Raw genomic sequence first — 17795 nt, forward strand, 5'->3', positions numbered from 1 at the left:
TTCTGGTAGAGTTGGGTGATCAGGATAACTACGGCCAAGATACGGTCTCAATCTGACTCCTTTTACATCAGTTCTCTTGTTTTTGTTTCCATTACTCTTGCTCTTTCTGTCTTTTCCTCATTCTGACTCTTTCTTCCATCTACCCATTGGGTTTCAGTGACCCGTAGAAAGAATGACTTGATGCTGCCTAAGAGTTTCTTCATTGCAGGAGAAAGGCTCGGTCTGAAGGAACAAAGTAAATAAACAATCATATTCACACGAGGCCATTGTTATGTGAGGAAATGTAATACCGTCAAAAATGCACAAGATGTACTGGCTGTGGACACCATGGTCCAGAGATTGCCCAACACAACTTCACGTACATGCCTGTGCCTCTGTGTGTGTTGTGTGTGAGGGCTATAGAACACTCTGCATCTTATTGTCCCTCTGGTCATTTACCCTTCCAGCTGGGGATTCGACCCCAATGAACCTAATATCCAGACTGACTGCTCACATGCCTTTGCTCTCTTCCCCACAACTCCTACATGCAATTTATACTCCCACTGGCTAAGTGTGGTTCTGAATCCTGGGCTCAGAGGATGATTCTCGCAGCAAATACAGTGCTCTCATACTTCTAGGGAGGGCTTCTGCTTCAAGTGTGAAATGCACTGGGAAGCCTCCCACCGCGTTGCCTGCTGTCAATGTGTGAGCTGACCTCCGACAGAAAGGAACCTGGAAATCCATCATCCTTTCGGAGCTCGCAGTGGACATTCAGGCCCTTGCTCCCAAATCCCTTTCCTTGAGCTACCTTATGTCCCTGGGTCCATTAGTATCACCCACTTCAATGGACTTACTCTTAGTTCTCCCTCCTCCCCAGCCTCCAGCACACAGAAAGAATTCTGTCTTCTCATACTGTCCTAAAGCATAACAACTTAACCGCCACTGCCACTGCACAGGCCCAGCCCTCACAGGCAATGGTCATTCACAGGCAGCCAGTTGTAATGCCCCAAACTAGGGACAAACACCACAGAGACAGACGCTATTGATGCTCTTGATTTATGTGTTCCAAGAACACACGACAAACAGACAAACAGAGCTGATGCTCCTGCTTTAACTTTCCATTTCATACCATGCTCCCGATCTCTCTGTGACTGAATACCTGGTCACACAGACATTCTGCTCCATTGTCCTGTGCAGGAACATAATGTCTGCTTGAAAACACATACTCATGTCAAAACCTTCTTATGTGCACTTCTCTATTTGAAGGAAAATGGATGGTCCCTCCTATTTAACTCACACTGTGGGAGATACCCTAACACAATAATTGACTATCATCTCCTAGCAAAATTCCTAAAGAGTATAGTATAATTATTGGTGGCCCTAACATGAAGAGTCGGTCATTGCTGAAATTAGGATCTCTTAAATTTCCTGCTGCCTTGTGTTGGATGCATCACACCACACCACCTTTTTAATGAGCAATGACCTCAGGATCACCCAGTTAGGAATTTGGACACACCTAAGGAAATATTTGATGGTTGCAATGATCCATAAAAGGAAGTGGTGGCACAGCAGCCTCAGCCTTTGTATGAAAAGACTCCTGGACAAGTGTGGGAAGGGTCAGAGGAAGGACATCATGGGAGCCTCCATTTAAGGAATAGTAGACGGGCCTAAGGGTGAGGGAGGTGGCCTGGAGCGAGAGTTCAGAGGAGTGGGTCAATGAATCTGCTTTGATGCTGAATGATTTTGCACATGCACACTTCCTCATTTTACATCAGGTGTCCCTGTCTGAATATAATTCCCACTGCAGTGCTACATACTTCCTTTCTCAACCTGATTCTCTGAGGACCTGACATAACAGGCTCTACTCCTCCCAGTATCAGGGCGTCCATGAGAGAAAGCAATGACCTAGCTACCTAGCAAACTAGGGGCGAGTGTCCAGGAACAGTCCCCCTCACCTGTACTCCTCTACCTTCACTCTCCTGGGGCCAAGCTCCTCGCACAGTACTTGAGATGATTAGACCACACTTCTATTACTGATGTTCTAGTAGGGCAAACAGGACTAGTCAGAAGAAGCCAGGGATCTCACTTTACGAACCCAAGAGGTAGGGGAACCCAAAGCTCTCCTTCTGCATTGCCACCGAGGCCCAACCTCAGTATCCTGTCATATCCTTCCAGGTCGCAGCATTTTTCTCCTAAATAACATTGTCGGGAATGCTGGAAAGGCATTCTCACGCTTATCCAATAGATGGCAGCTTTTCGTTTCAAATCATGTTATTGGGGATGTTGGCAATTCATTCTCATGCTTGTCAAAACATGGCAGCTTTTTTTTACAAATAAAGTTACTGAGCAGGCTGGCAATGCATATCCACACTTGTCCACGAGATGGCAGCATGACTTCACATGTCATTTCATTCGGGATGGTACCACTGCATTCCCTCGTTTCTCCACCAGGTGGCAGCACTTTTCCACCAAATGATTTCATTGGGCATGCACGGTAGGCATGCTCAGGTATGCCCAAGAGTTGTTTGCATTTACCTCAAAATGTCATTTCTTTCGTGATGCTGGAAATGGATTCTCATTCTTGAACAGTCACAGCATGCAGTTATGTCCGCACGTGCCAAAAGGCGGCTTCTAACAGAAAAATACAGTTTGCACATACTTCTACAAAGGGAATTTGGTTTAACTGTGAAATGAACGTAAAACCCCGGCCTGGTTCCCTGCTGTCTCCCTAAAGCGAGGGTATGGCAAACGCATCATCCTTTATAACTTATCACTGCAAATTCCGACCCTTGCACACAAGGCCTTTCCTTGAACTCCCTTATCACCCAAGGGAAAATGGTAAACTCTATTGGACTTTCACTGATTTCTTAATCCACCACAGTCTCTACCACACAGAAAGAATTTTGGCTTCTGATACCATCAGAAAACACAACTTAGCCACTTCTGCAATTGTAAAGGCCATGCATTCACGGGGCGGGTAATTCAGAGAGTCCATTGTCAAGGCAAACAATACATAAACAGGCACATTAGATGCTCTCGCTTTATCTTGCCATTTATTCCATGTGCTGCATATATCCATGGCTGAATGCCTTTCCACAGGGACATTCTGCACCTAATTTCTACGCAGGAAAAGAATCTTTGCTTGAAACACCTTTTAATCTGAAAAAGCTTCTCACGTGCACTACTTATATTGGAAGGTCCCTCCTATAGTTCTCACACGTTAAATACGTGCAGTTAACACAGCAAATCTGGTATCATCTCCTCTGAGGATAATCAAAAAGTATTTAAAAATCATGTCAAGCCCAAACCTGACAAAGTTGGAATCTCTTCCGTTTTCTCCAGCCATGCATTCAACAGTTCCCACCACAACTTGGTTGTGATGGGCAGTGTACCCAGGAAGGCCAGCGATACAATTCAGTAAGTACATGGTGGTTGTGATGATCAATAGAGGGATGTGGTGGCACAGCAGCCTCAGCATTTTCATGAAGGAGGATACTGGAAAATTGTGGAGGGGGTTCTAGGAAGCACATCACAGAACTTCTCCTTAATGCATTGTAGGCAGGCCTGAGGGTGGTGTTGGTGACCTGAGGTGTGAGATCAGAGAAATAGGCCAAAGAATCTACTTTCATTCTGAGTGACAGAGGAAACAGACATGACCTCATCATCCTTCAGCCTCCCCCAAGTGAACATGATTGGCACTGCGGTGCTCAGAACTTCCAGCCTCATCCTCATACCGTGATGATGTCACAGGCTGTATTTCTCCCAGCTTCAGTGTGTTCATGTGAGAAAACAATGTCCCAGCTCCCTGGCAATCCAGAGGCAAGTGAAGAGTTGGTCTCTGCTCACCTGTTATCATCTATGTCCCCTCTCCTGATGCCAACATACACTCATAGTTCTCACTGTTGATCTGGAAAGGAAAAATGGGCTCCACAGGAGAGGGCAGGCGTCTAAACCACAAACCCAAAAAGCAGGGGATCACACCAAGCTCTCTAATGGCATTTCCTGCAAGGACCCACCTAAGCAATCCTGTCAGATCCCGAAACATGGTGATCAGAGACGAAGTTGAAGAAGTGAATGCTGCTGTTCTGCCTGCAGTTGTAGGCCTGTCGTTCATACTGCAGGTACCACTGAATGTGAGTGGAATGGGTCACCCTGTATCCTGCAGCTTGAGGAGTGTGTGGAGAGGAACCTGTCACCTTCCAACTTGGACACACTTCTTGCCGCAGGCCATGCAGGGAGCCTCCTCTCTCCTGTGATGGTTATGAGAGGATCCTTCACAATCACAGTATCGTGGATGTAGGGGTTTTTGTGAAAGAGCAGCACAGTCTTGCAGCGATTGCTGCCATGCCAGGCTTCCTTCACCTGCAAAAGGATAGTGGATCCGGTTTAGGGTGATAACTTATTCCAGAACTCCCGCCTATTCCTTCCTGCAGGGATAGGATTTTTTCACAAGCTCTCTACCTCCCCAGCCGTGGTCTGCACAGCCTGACCTTCAGATTGATCATGTGGCTGAGCATGGTTTCATCTTGGTCACTGATAATGGCTGACAATTCCAGATTGTTGACAAATTGCAGCAGGTCAAAACGCCTGCACGCTGCAAGCTGAACATGAAACAGCTACAAAAAGGAGCAGATCCTTAAAGCAGCTTGGATTGCTCCCACCTCTCTAACCCCTAGCCCAGCTCCTTCACCATAAGATGCAAAAAGAGAGCACAGTGGTTCTTGTGGGCTCCATGTGTTTATACACACACGGGCACACTGTTTTCCTGACAGCCTTTGACCTCGCCTACATACTTGCCTGCTGAGTGCTTAACAGGATACCTTTATTTGTGGACATCACTCATTCCTGCCTCTCACTGACTTGGATATACAGAGGACTTGGACACGCAGCCCCCCTCGAGTGCAGCATTACCCCAAGAAGAACCTGAGTGACACAGAGCAGTGTGGAGGCAATGGCCCTTGTTCTGCGCATGAGTCTGATCTGGGACGGCGCTCCTGAAGCCCAGGGAGAGTTTTTGTGGTACTGGTGAGATAAAAGGGTGTCTCTGAGATTTTGGATCACACTGTTCTCACTATCCTGAGCTTCACTCCAATGTGTCTATTTGATTCTGAGCTACCGATCCCCACTAATACATTTCTCATGCACTAGGGCAGGCATATTGCGTTCCCTTCTGTAGAGTCAAGGATACACTATTGACTCAGCATCTGGCAATGCACTGAACGTTTGTGCTTTTCAGTTCTAAACAGGGCTGCCGCCGCTGCCAGGTACTGGGCTTGAGCCAGCAGAAGGATCTGCTCACTTGTAAGTTCACAGGCTACATTCCTAACTTAAGTGCCCGGAGCACATCCAGTGGGGACCAGGTGCACTTCCCACTGAGCCAATCCTCTTCGTGCTCCTGCTCGACTGGCTCTTCTTGTGGATGTTTTGTTTCTATCTGTGCCTGAGGCTCAACATCAACCACTACCTTCATGACTTTTATGGCGTCCTCTCACCCAGGACAAACTGCTCCCTGCCAATTAATTCCTCCTCAATCAATTCCTTCTCCTCTCCCTGCTCCACCCTGTCTGGCCCTTGTAGAAACTCATGATACATTTCCTCTGCCAAAGCATAACTTACCCACTTCTGCAACTGTAAGGCCCAGCCCTCCCAGGGACTGGTCGATCATTCCAAGGCAGCCAATCGTAAGGCTCAAACCAACACACAAACAACAGACAGACAGACAGACAGACAGACAGACACGGTACTTGCTCTTAATTTATCTTTCTAACTACATGCCATGCTCTGGATGTCTCCGCATCTCAATGCTTTCCCACAGGGACATTCTGCATCTATTTCCTGTGCAGGGAAACAATGTTTGCTTGAAAACACATATTTCGCTGAGAAAGCTTCTCATGTGCATGACTCTTCTATGAAGTAAAATGGACAGTCCCTCCTATTTATCTCACAGTGTGGGAGGTCCCCTGAACACAACAAACCTCCTATTGTCTCCTCTGACTATTACTAAAGAATACTGAATAATCCCCAATCTGTAAAATGGGTCACTGCCGCCAGTGGGATCTCTTAAGTTTCCACCAGCCCTGTGTTCAACATGTGCCGCCACAACCCGTTTATAACGGGCAGTGTTTTCAGGATGACCTGTGGAGGAATAAGGAGACACTTAAGGAAATATATGGTGGTTGTGATGATCAATAGAGGCAAGTGGTTCCAGAGCAGCCTCAGCCTTTGCATTCTCATGCTGAAACACCACGTGGCAGCATTTTCTCCTCAAATGGTATTATTGCAGATGCTCACTCTGAATTCTTACTTTTGTCCAGAGGCGGCAGAAAGTTTCTTACCAACGATTGTTCTGGGGATGCTGGCAATGCATTCTCACACTTTTCCACCAGGTGTCGGCATGATTTCACGAGTAATTTTATTGGGGATGCTGGAAAAGCATTCACAATTCCATTCAACAGGTGGAAACATTTTCAACAGGATGAATCCATTGGTGAACTCGTGGATGCATTCTCACGTTTACCCACCAGGTGGCAGTATTGTTCCAACTGAGGATCATATTTGGGATGCTTGTGGAGATGCAGAAGATGCATTTTCTCGTTTGTCCACCAGGTGGTGGCATTTTGACACCACGAGATTTTATTGGCTATGCTGACAATGGAAGCTAATGTGTGTCAAGCAGGCAGCAGAATTATTTTACCGCACGATTTCGCTGGAGATGCTTGCAATGGTTCTATATTTATCAGTTGGCGTCAATATTCCACTAGTGAATATCAGGAATGTTCTGGAAGTGCATTCTCACGCTTTTCCACCAGGTGGCAGAATTTCCCCACAAAGTACTTTTACTGAGGATGCTGGCAAGGCATTCCCACGTTGTTTTCTACAGCTGTCTGCATTTTCCCTCCACTGTCCCATTTTGGGGAAACTGGCAATGCATTTTGGCGCTGAAACATGAGATGGCAGCATTTTTCCACCAACGATTCTGTTTGAGATGCTGGCAATGCTTTCCCACGTTTGTCTTAACACGTTTGTGGAAGCATTTTTACTACCAAATTATATTATTGGGGGTGTTGAAAATTCAGTCTCAAGTTTGAAAAAGACTTGGCTACATTTTCCACAAATGTGATTATTTTGTGGATGTTGACAAGGCATTCTCATGTTTTAACAGCCATTGAACCTACTTTCCCAAAAATGATTCTATTGGGAATAGTGGCATGGCACTTTCACTTTTGTTCAATAGCTGGCAACACTTTCACCACAAAGTATCGTTTGGGGAATGCTGGAAGCACGTTCGTCCAACGTACTTCGTAGAAGTACTTTTCCACAAAATGATTTTATTGCGGATGCGGGCAATGCATTCTTCAGTCTCTCAAACAAGAGGCCACATTTTCCACCAAACGATTCCTTTGGTTGTGCTGGCAATGCATTCCCACATCTGTCCACAAGGTGGCCACTTTTGTTTACCAAGGGATTTTCCTGAGAACGCTGGCAATGCATTCCCTTGCTCGAATACCAGGTGACAGCATTTTCTCCACAAGTGATCTTATTGGAGATGCTGTAACTGCATTTTCACATTTGTAGAAAGGTGACTGGTTTCTTATTTACAAATGATTGTTTTAAGGCTGCTGGCAATTCCTTCTGACACTCAAACACCAGGTGCAGTATTTTCCCACCAAATGATATTATTGAGGATCCTGGCACTGCATGCTCCTCCTTGGAGAACAAGTGGCAGCTATTTTCCACCATGTAACTTCACTGGGGCTTCTGGCGATGCATTTTCACTCTTGTCCAATAGGTGGAAGCATTTTCCCACAAGTGATTTCACTGGGGATGCTGGCAATGAACACTCACACAAGTCGACAAGATAAGGGCATTTTTCCCACAAGAGATTTTCATTGTGAATCTTGGCAATGTATTTTCAAATGTGTCCGCCATTTGGCAGCCAGCATCATCTCAGAAGGGATTTTCATGAGGATGCGGGCAACGCATTCTCACACTTGTCAAACATGTGGCGGCCTTTTTCCAACAACTGATATTATTGGGGCTGCTGGCAATGCATTGTGAAGCCTGTTTACAACAAGCCCGCATTTTTCCACCAAATGTTATTATTGCACATAAAGGCAATGGTTTCTCCCGCTTGTCCACCCGTTGGCACCTTGACATCACAAGTGATTTTGTTTGGTAAGCTGAGAATGCATTCTTACGTTTGTTCAGCCAGTTGCGGAATTTTTCCACCAAGCGACTTTATTGCTGCTGGCTGTACATTCTCACGTTTGTCCAACTATTCGCCGCAGTTTTCCCCTAAAGTGATATTGTGTGTGTGGGTGTGGATGTTGGTTTTGAATTCTCACACGTGGACATTGGCTATCAGAATTTTAGGCCCAAATCACTTTATTGTGATTCCAGAGCATGCGTTCTCACTCTTGTCCACCAGTTGGCACCTTGATCTCAGTAGGGGTTTCATTGGGGATTCTGGGAAATCATTCATACAGTCCTTTAGCACCTGGTGGCCTTTTTCTCAAAGAGTGATTTTGTTGGGGATGCAGTCAATGCATGCTTCACCTTGTCCACCAGGGGGCAGAATATTTCCACTAAGTTTTTTTTAAAGGGGATGCGTTTAATGCTCTCCCACTTACCTCCACAAGGTGGCAGCATTTTTAAAACAAATGCTTTTCTTGGGAATGCCGGGAATGCTCTCTCACATTTGTAAACAATGTCAGGTAATTTCTCATCAAACGTTTTTACGGGAGATGCCTGAAATACATTATCACCTTTTATTCAAAGGGGCAGCATTTTTTCAACCAAATAATTTTACAGGGGCTGGCAATGGATGCTCACGTTTGTCCCACAGTTGGCAGCATTTGTCCCAGAGAAAGTTTTTTTGCGGGGATGCGTGGCAGCGTTTCGCCCCAAATGATTTAATTGAGGATGCCTGCAAGGCAGTCTCAGGTCTCTACATGAGGTCGCAGTAGTTTTCAACCACATGATTGGATTGGGGATACTATCAGCGCATTCTCACCCTTTTGCATTTTGCCGACAGAGAGGTTTTGTGGTGATTCTGACAATACATTCTCAGACTTATCTGAGAATTGGCAGTATTTCCGTACAAATGACCTTACTGGGGATGCTGGCAATGTATTCTCACGATTGTCCACGGAGGACAGCATTTTCAATCAAATAATTTTATGGGAGATGCTACGCAGCCATTCTTGCACTTGTCAACCAGAAGGCAGGTTTTCCACAGTATGATTTTATTGGGCATGCTGGCACTGCATTCGTAATCTTTTTCATAGGTGGCAAAACTTTCCCAAAAACTTATTATTTGCGGGATACTGGCAATGAATTGTCATTCTCAAGCATCCGTTGGCAGCATTTTTTAGCTAATGATTTTGTTGGGGATGCTCGCCGTGCGTTTTCCTATTTGTCAACCAGTGCACCTGGTGCCCGCTGGAGGTGCTCCAGGCACATAAGTTAGAGATGGAGAATATGGACTTGCAAGGAAGCAGAGCCTAATGGAAAATCTTGATAATGCATTGCCAGATTTCTCAGTAAAATCCCTGTGAGAGCTCAGTTCCGTATTATGTTCGAACGTTGGAAGCAAATGCCAGGATCCCCAATAAAATTGTTTGGGTCAAAGATGCCGCTTCCATGTGGGCAAGCGTAAGACTGCCTTGACGTTATTCCCAATAAAATCATTCTAGGAACAGTGCTGCCTCTTAATGGATAATCTTGAGAATGCATTTTCAGCATCTACAAAATAATCACCAGAGTGAACATAGAGGCCATCGGCTGGACAAATGTAAGAATGCCTTCTGAGCCTACCAAATAAACTTGCATAAATGTCCAGTGTTGGGTCCTAAAAAATGATGGATTTCTAAGTATCCTCCCTGTAGGGAGTCGGTCACACATTAGGAACAGGCAACCAGGTGGGAGACTTCACAGTTGAACCAAAGTCCCTCTCTAGAAGTATGACTGCACAGTGTTTTGCTGAGAGAATCAGTCTCTGAGGCCGAAGATCCCAAGCGACATTTAGCAAGGGGTGGAATAAGGTGCACAGATACCTGTGGCGAATTGAGTCAAGGCGTGTGGGAAGTCAGAAGTGTATGAGGTTCATTTGGGCAAGAATCCCCTGCTGGAAGAGTAAATGAGCAGAGGGACAATAAGAAGGAGAGTGTGCCACAGCCCGCACACACAAGCACACACAAGCACACACACACACATGCACACACACAGAGGCAAAGGCATGGACATGAATTTGTGTTGGGCAATCTCTGGACTATGATGTCCACAGTCAGTACACCTTGCCCGTTTTTGACACTTTTTACGTTTCCTCAAATGGAAATGGCCTCCTGTGAATATGATTGTTTATTGACTTTGTTCCTTCAGACCAAGCCCTTGTGCAACCAACTAATCCTTAAGCAATATCAAGTCATCCTTGCTACTCGTCACTGAAACCCAAGGAGTGGATGAGAGAAAGTCAGAATGAGAGAAAGACCAAAAGAGCAAAAGCAATGGAAACAAATAAAAAGTTACTAATCTAAAAGGAGTCAGACTGAGACCTTATCTTGGCGGTAATAATCCTGATGATCCAACTCTACCAGAATGTAGGCTACAGTCCTCTCCAGCCACAGTTCTTCCCTTTGACTCTCACTTCAGTCTCAGATATCCCTTATACTGGAATAGCCTCTACTGCCCGGGCATTTCTCCCTGTGGATATTACCAGGGGTCCCTGTGGATGTGTGGGAAGTGTTAAAGAAAACGAATTCTGAAGTGGGAAACGTGAGTTGCCTTAAGAAAGAGCCCACTAGACACCGAACCGAAGGAAACCTAAAGATGCTAAGGCAAAATAGGACTTCCTCAGGAATGTTTCTCTACAGGTACAAGGCCCATACACTGAGGCTCACAGTGAGGGGCGGGGCTGAATACGATGATGCCTGCTGTAGTCTCACAGTTTGGAAGAAATGTTTCAGAAGCCCAACAGCAAAGGGGAGCGAGTGGGGTGTCCAGGAGCCTTTTCCACGCTACGTGACCACATCCCAAGCCCCTGTCTGTAGGCTCAGTGAGACCACACTGAGCACAGCAAGAACCCATATCCGGACCTGAAGTGTCTGTCTTTACTGTATGGCTTATTCTTGACCCTTTGGTCAAATATTAATTGACCATGATGGCATGGGTCAATTTCAGGATTCTGTACTTTTCCATTGATCTATGTGCCTGTTCCTGTGCCAGAAGCAGGTTGTTCTGATCACAGTGGCTTTGCCCTACAGCAGGATATTCAGTAATGTGATCCTACAACTCTGTTCTTTCTCAAGAATACTGTGGGTGCACGGGGTCTTTTTTGGTTTCCTATAAATTTTCGAAACATTTTTTCCAGCTCTGTGAAACACACTGTTGGGATTGATGACAATTGTGTTGAATTTATAGATTGTTTTGGGTAGCATGGATATTTTGATAATGTTAATTCTTTCAGTCTATAATTCTTTCACTCCTTTGTATCTTCCTCTATTTCTTTTTTCAATGTCCTGTTTCTGAATACAAGTCTTTTACATCCTTCTTTGACTTTACTCCTAGGTGTCTTATTTTTTCAGTTGCAATGGTAAATGGTATAGTCTTTTCTAAGAGTTCATAATCGGTGTAAAAAAAATGCCATCAATGTGTTGATGTTAATTTTGCTTCCAGCTTCCTTGCCAAATTCATTAATTATATCCACAAGTACTCGGTGGACTCTTTAGTGTTTTATGTACAATATCATGTCATCTGCAAGTAATGACAGTTAACCTTCTCTCTTCCGATACGGATGCCTTTTATGTTCTCTTTTTGTCTGCTCGCTGTGGCTAGGACTTCCAGTAGTATGCTGAGCAGTAGTGGTGAAAGGGGCAACCGTGTCTTATTCCTCTTCTTAGGGGATATGGTTTTAGCCTTTGCACGTTGAGTATGATTTTGGCCCCAGGTATGTTGTATATGGCCTTTATTATGTTGAGATATATTCCCTCTATTTCCACTTTGCTCCCAGTTTTTTCCAAAATGGGTGCTGGATTTTCTAGAATATTTTCTCTGTATCTATTGATATGATCATAAGATTTTTGTCCTTCATTTTGTTTAGCTCTCACATTTCTTGATTTGCGAATATTATACCAGCGCTGCGTCTCCAGAATAAATCACACTTGGTCATGGTGTATGATCTTATTTAATGTATTGCTGGATAAAATTTGGTAATATATTTTCTGAGGATTTTGGCACCTATGTTCATGAGGGACGTTGGTCTGTGAAATTCTTTATTTGCAGGATCTTCATCTGGTTTTGGGATTATTATAATACTGGTCTCATAAAAATATCTCCCTCCTCTGGAATTTTCTAAAATATTTTGAGGAGAGTGGGTTTTAATTCTTCTTTAAATGTTTAGGTAAGCTCGCATGTAAATCCATCTGGCCCCAGACACTTGTTTGCTGGAAGTTTTTTTCTTATTACTTCTTCAATTGCATCCATTTTTACTGGCCCTCCAGGTTTTCTGATTCTTTCCGATTGAGTTTTAGCAGATTGTAGTTTTGAGGAATGTGTCCATTTTACGCAGCTTCCCCACTTTATTGTTGTGCATAGTGTTTTCTTAGTATTCTTTCTGTTTCTGTCATGTCAGTTGTTATATCGCCTCTTTCACATCTGATTTTGTTTTCTTGGGTCCTCACCGTTTGTTTTTTGGTGCGTCTGGCTAAAGACTCATCGATCTTATTTCTGTCAGAAAACTAGTTCTTACTTTCATTGATATTTTGTACTGTGTTTTTGGTCTCTGTGTCGTTCATTTCTGTTCTGATCTTCACTATTTTCTTTCTTCTGCATCTCCTCGAAATGTTCAGGTCCTCTTCCCTTTTTAATATTGGGTTGTTGTTTTTGTTTTCTTACTTACATAAGATATAAAAATGACTTTACATTCTGAATTCTGTGTTTTATTTTAATCTCTGATAGCAGATTTATGCCCCTTCAGAAATTGATGTAGAATATACGTCATCTAAAACTAAACATTTTAAACTATACGCTCCAGTGGTTTTAAAATTGGAATAATGTAGAACTGTTACAGCATAACAAGAAGCTAGAAAAATTCCAGGACAAGTTGAAAGGGAAACTGAGATAGATTTTTAGACAGCAGTTTGAGTTAAGCCTATCTTCCCTAAGCCAAAGGCACTGGAGAATAAATAGTTTGTATTAGATGGGAAAGATGCAGAAACCCAGGTGCAGAGACTAGGGCACAGGAAACCACCTGGACAGGAACCCCCAGAGGCCTACAAGGGACAAAGACTGGGAAAACAAGAACTTTGTCCCCAGGTAATCTATTCTCCCAGAGCATGTCATGGGTAATGCGGTGGAGACCCCCTAAGCATTCCTCCCTAAAGATACCTTTTAAGTCTCAGTTGTATTTCAGCTCCAGGCCCATAAAAGCATTAAGACAAGACAAGTGGCATTGGAGTGGACTCAGGACCAGACACATTGACAAATGAGGCCCTTCCTGGCATGGACTAATCAGTGGCGACCAGCACCCTGAAAGGGCACCCCTGGAAAGCTGATGAATATTCTCTTGAGAACTCCCCTTAAGCCTCCCATAAGATTTTCCACCTGCAAGGGAGATAAATATGCTCAGGACAAAGGACCAAGTGTGAGCTCCCCTACACCACAGGAAAGCGTGACAGCGCCAGTTTCCTCCTTCCTTCTGCGGGGGCCCCATGGTGCTTTCAACCAGGGGAGCAATGGGCAGTGGCAGCTCATCCCAGGCTTGTCTTCTGAAACTGTCTGAAAGGTCTTGGAAATGTGTCCAAGGCCCCCTTTTCTCTGACTTCCCAGTGAGCAAAGGCAGCCCAGCCTAGGCTATCCTGTTACTTCGTCTATGCACCTGCCTTGGTTCACCAGCCTAAGTACATTTTTATTACAGCCATTAAAGCTTTGGGTTTTTTTCTTCATTTTTTTCTCTTGATTGAAATCTTTCCTTCAAGATGACAAGAGCTGAGGCCTTCTGCCTGTATCCCCTGTAACACAACCGTCATCTTTTCACTTCTGAAACCTTAATGTCAACATAAAAGAAAGCCTCATCCCATTTAAAGACTATACCCAATTCTACTCTGGACTATTTCCTCATTTACACTGATGTCTTTCCCATCTCCATGGCTATGCTATTGCTATTGTCGTTGTTGTTAACCCTCACTAGAGGATATTTTTTTCATTGACTTCCAGAGAGAGTGGCATGGAAGAAGGGGTAGAGAGAGAGAGGTGCCTCAGTGTTAGAGACACAGACATTGGTTGCTTTTCTAATTCGCTGCACACCTGGGATGAGGAATGAATCTACAACCTAGGTATGTGCCCTCAACTGGGAATCAAACCTGAGACCCTTCAGTGTGCAGGCGGACACTATACCACTGAGCCCCGCTGCCCAGGGTAGATATGCCTTTTTAAATATGAAGTTTGTAGGTATATTTAACTTGAAATTGGTAGAGGTTTTAAAATGATTTCTTTATTTTTACTCATGTTTTCATTGGTGATTTGCCACTATTATATTACTGGCATTAATTTTGCAACAGTTTGTATGTAGCAGGGAGGAAACACTTTTAGATCAGGGTCCAAATAGAGTAGTGTATACGAACTTTTTTTGTTAAAAACTTTTATAGCAATGAGAACCAGAAAAATTTCTACTAAACTATCTAACACTACAACTGAAAGATTTAGAAAGAGAACAGAAACCAAGAAAAGGCCCAGAGGAAGTAAACGGAAGAAAATAATAAAGAACCAGAGCCTAAATAAATAACGTAGAGACTAAAAAATTAAAAAAGGTCAATGCAACCAAGAGCTTGTCTTTGAATAGACAATCAGTGTGATGAACTTTTATCCCAACTCACCAAAAACCAAAGACAGAGGTCAAAAATAAATAAATTGAGGAACAAAAGAAGTGAAGTAACAACTGATACCACTGAAATACAAAGGGTTGTAAGCAAATACCCTGAACAACTATATGCCAACGACCTGGATGAAATAGACAAATTTCTGGAAATACACAACCTTCCAATACTCAGTGAGGAAGAATCAGGCATGCTGAACACGTTGATAAAAACTGGTGAAATTGGAACAGTGATTTTTTAAAAAATGCCCAAGAAAAAAAGGGCCAGGCCCAGACAGTTTCAGAGGGGAGTTTTATCAAACATTCAAAAAATAATTCAAATTGTTCCAAAATGTCCGAGAGGAACAAACACTCCCAAGCTCTTTTTAGGCAGCCTGAATAATCCCAACTACAAATCCAGGTAAAGACCTTGCAAAGAAAGAATTACAGGCCAATATCCGTGATAAACAAAGATGCTAAAATCTTCAAACAAATATTAGCAAATTGGATCAAGCAATATGTTAAACAGATCACACCCCATGACCAAGTGGGGTTTATTCCAGGGATGCAGGTTTGGTACAGTATTCACAAATCTATAAATGTGATGCATCACAGGAACCATTTGACAAACAAAAATCTCATGATCATCTCAGTAGGTGCAGAAAGAGCAACAAAACCCAGCGCCCATTTTTGAGAAAAACTCTCAGCACAGTGGGAATAGAGGGATCATGCCTAAACACATTAAAGTCCTTATAGGACAAACCTTCAGTCAACTTCATACTCAATGGGCAAAAACTAAAACATATCCCCTAATAAGAGGAACAAGACAGGGACGTCCACTTTCACCATCTTTTATTCAACAGAGTGTTGGAAGTCCTTGCCACAGCGATCAGACAAGGAGAAAACATAAAAGGCATCCAAATTGGAAAGGAGAAATAAAACTGTCACTGTTTGCAGATGACCTGATATTGTATGCTGAGAACACTAAAGAGGTCACCAAAAGACTTCTAGATTTAATAATAAATGAACCCAGCTATGCAGCAGGATGGAAAATTAATGCCCAGAAGTAAATGGCATTTTTAAACAACATTCATGATCTCTCAGAAAGAGAAACTAAAACAAACAAACAAACAAACAAAAACACATTTAACGTGCAACAATAAAATTAAGATACTTAGGAATTAACTTAACCAAAGGGGTGAAAGACGTGTACTTGCAAAACAAATATGTTCAAAAAAGAGATAGAGGAAGATATAAACAAGTGTAAGAATATACCATGCTAATGGATTGCTAGAATCAACCTCATTCAGATGTGCGTACTCCCCAAAGCAATCTATAGATTCAAACTATTCATAAAATACCAATGTCCGATATCACAGACCTAGAAGAAGTAGTGCAAAAATTTAAAGGACACAAAAAGGACAGGACCCCAAATCGCTGCAGCAATTTTGGGAGGAAGAAAAAAGTGGAAGGAATCAAAATAATACATATCAAGATATAGTAAAGCCATTTTAATCGAAACAGAATGGAACTGGCAGAAGAACAGACTTAATGACATAAATGGAACTGAACAGAGAACCCAGGAATTGACCCAACTCATTACACTCAATTGAGATTTTACAAAGGAGGCAGAGCATACAGTGGAGTAAAGGAAGTCTCTTCAATAAATGGTGTTGGGAAAATTGGACAGGAACTTTCAAAATAATGCAACTAGACCACTATCTTGCACCACACACAAGGATCAACTCCAACTGGATAAAAAACTTAAAGGTAAAACATGAAACCATTAAAAATCCTAGAAGGAAATGGAGGCAGCATGATCTCAGACATCTCTCATTGCAATATGCTTACCAATACACTGCCTAGGGCAATGGAAGCAAAGGAGAAAATAAACAAATGGGACTACAGCAAAATAAAAAGATTCTGCACAAAGAAACCATCAACAAAATGCAAAGGGAACTCATTATATGGGAGAACATATTTGCCGATGATACATCTGATAAAGGGTTACTACCCCTAATATTTTAAGAAACACACCTTCACAAGAGGAAGACAAACGATCCAATTAAAAAACGAGCAAAGACCTAAGTAGACACTTCTCCAAAGAGCGCATAAACATGTCCAAGAGACATATGAAAACTGCTCAGTGTCACTAATCACCAGAGAGATGAAAATTAAAACAATAATGGGGTATCACCTGAGGTCTTCCAGAATGGCTATGTTTTCAATAAGTCAATAAACAGAAAGTGCCTGTGAGGGTGTGCAGAAAAGCTCACCCTAGTATACTGCTGGTGGGAATGCAGACTCGTGCAGCCTGTATGGAAAACCTTATGACATAGGAGGTTTTCTCAAAAATTGAAATACAGAACTGCCATTGAACCCAGTGGCCCCACTGCTTGGAATATGTCCTACGAAACCAGGAACATCGATCAGGAAGAATATATAAACCCCTCTGTTCAGAGCAGCACAATTTACAATAGCTCACAGGAATGGGTACATGAATCTGCTTTGATTCTGAGTGACGGTAGACATGCACACTCCTGCATCTTCCTTCAGCTTCCTGCCTGAACATGATGCCACACTGCAGTTCTTCAGACTTTCTGTCTCTTCCCAATGCCGCAGTGGCCTGGCGTCATAGGCTATCCTTCCGAGCCTCAGGGTGTTCATGTGAGAGAAAAATGTCCCAGCTACCTGACAACCCAAGGGGGAGCCCCACTGGCATCTCCTCACATGTCCTCTAAGTGCCTTCTCCTGGTTCCAACATCCTCAAGTAGTCCTTACTGATTTTCTGGCAGAGCAAAAAGTGATCGTCCAGAGACGGCAGGGATCTGACTAAAAATCCAAAAGCAGGGGAACACACCAAGCTCTCTTAGGGCATTGCAAGCAAGCCTCCACCTCAGCAATCCTGTCAGACCCTGCCACGCTGTGGGCAGAGAACTAGTTGAAGTAGTTAAGGCTGCTGTTCTGG

Source organism: Miniopterus schreibersii (assembly GCF_964146895.1).
Source record: "Miniopterus schreibersii genome assembly, chromosome: Y".
Taxonomy (NCBI): Eukaryota; Metazoa; Chordata; class Mammalia; order Chiroptera; family Miniopteridae; genus Miniopterus; species Miniopterus schreibersii.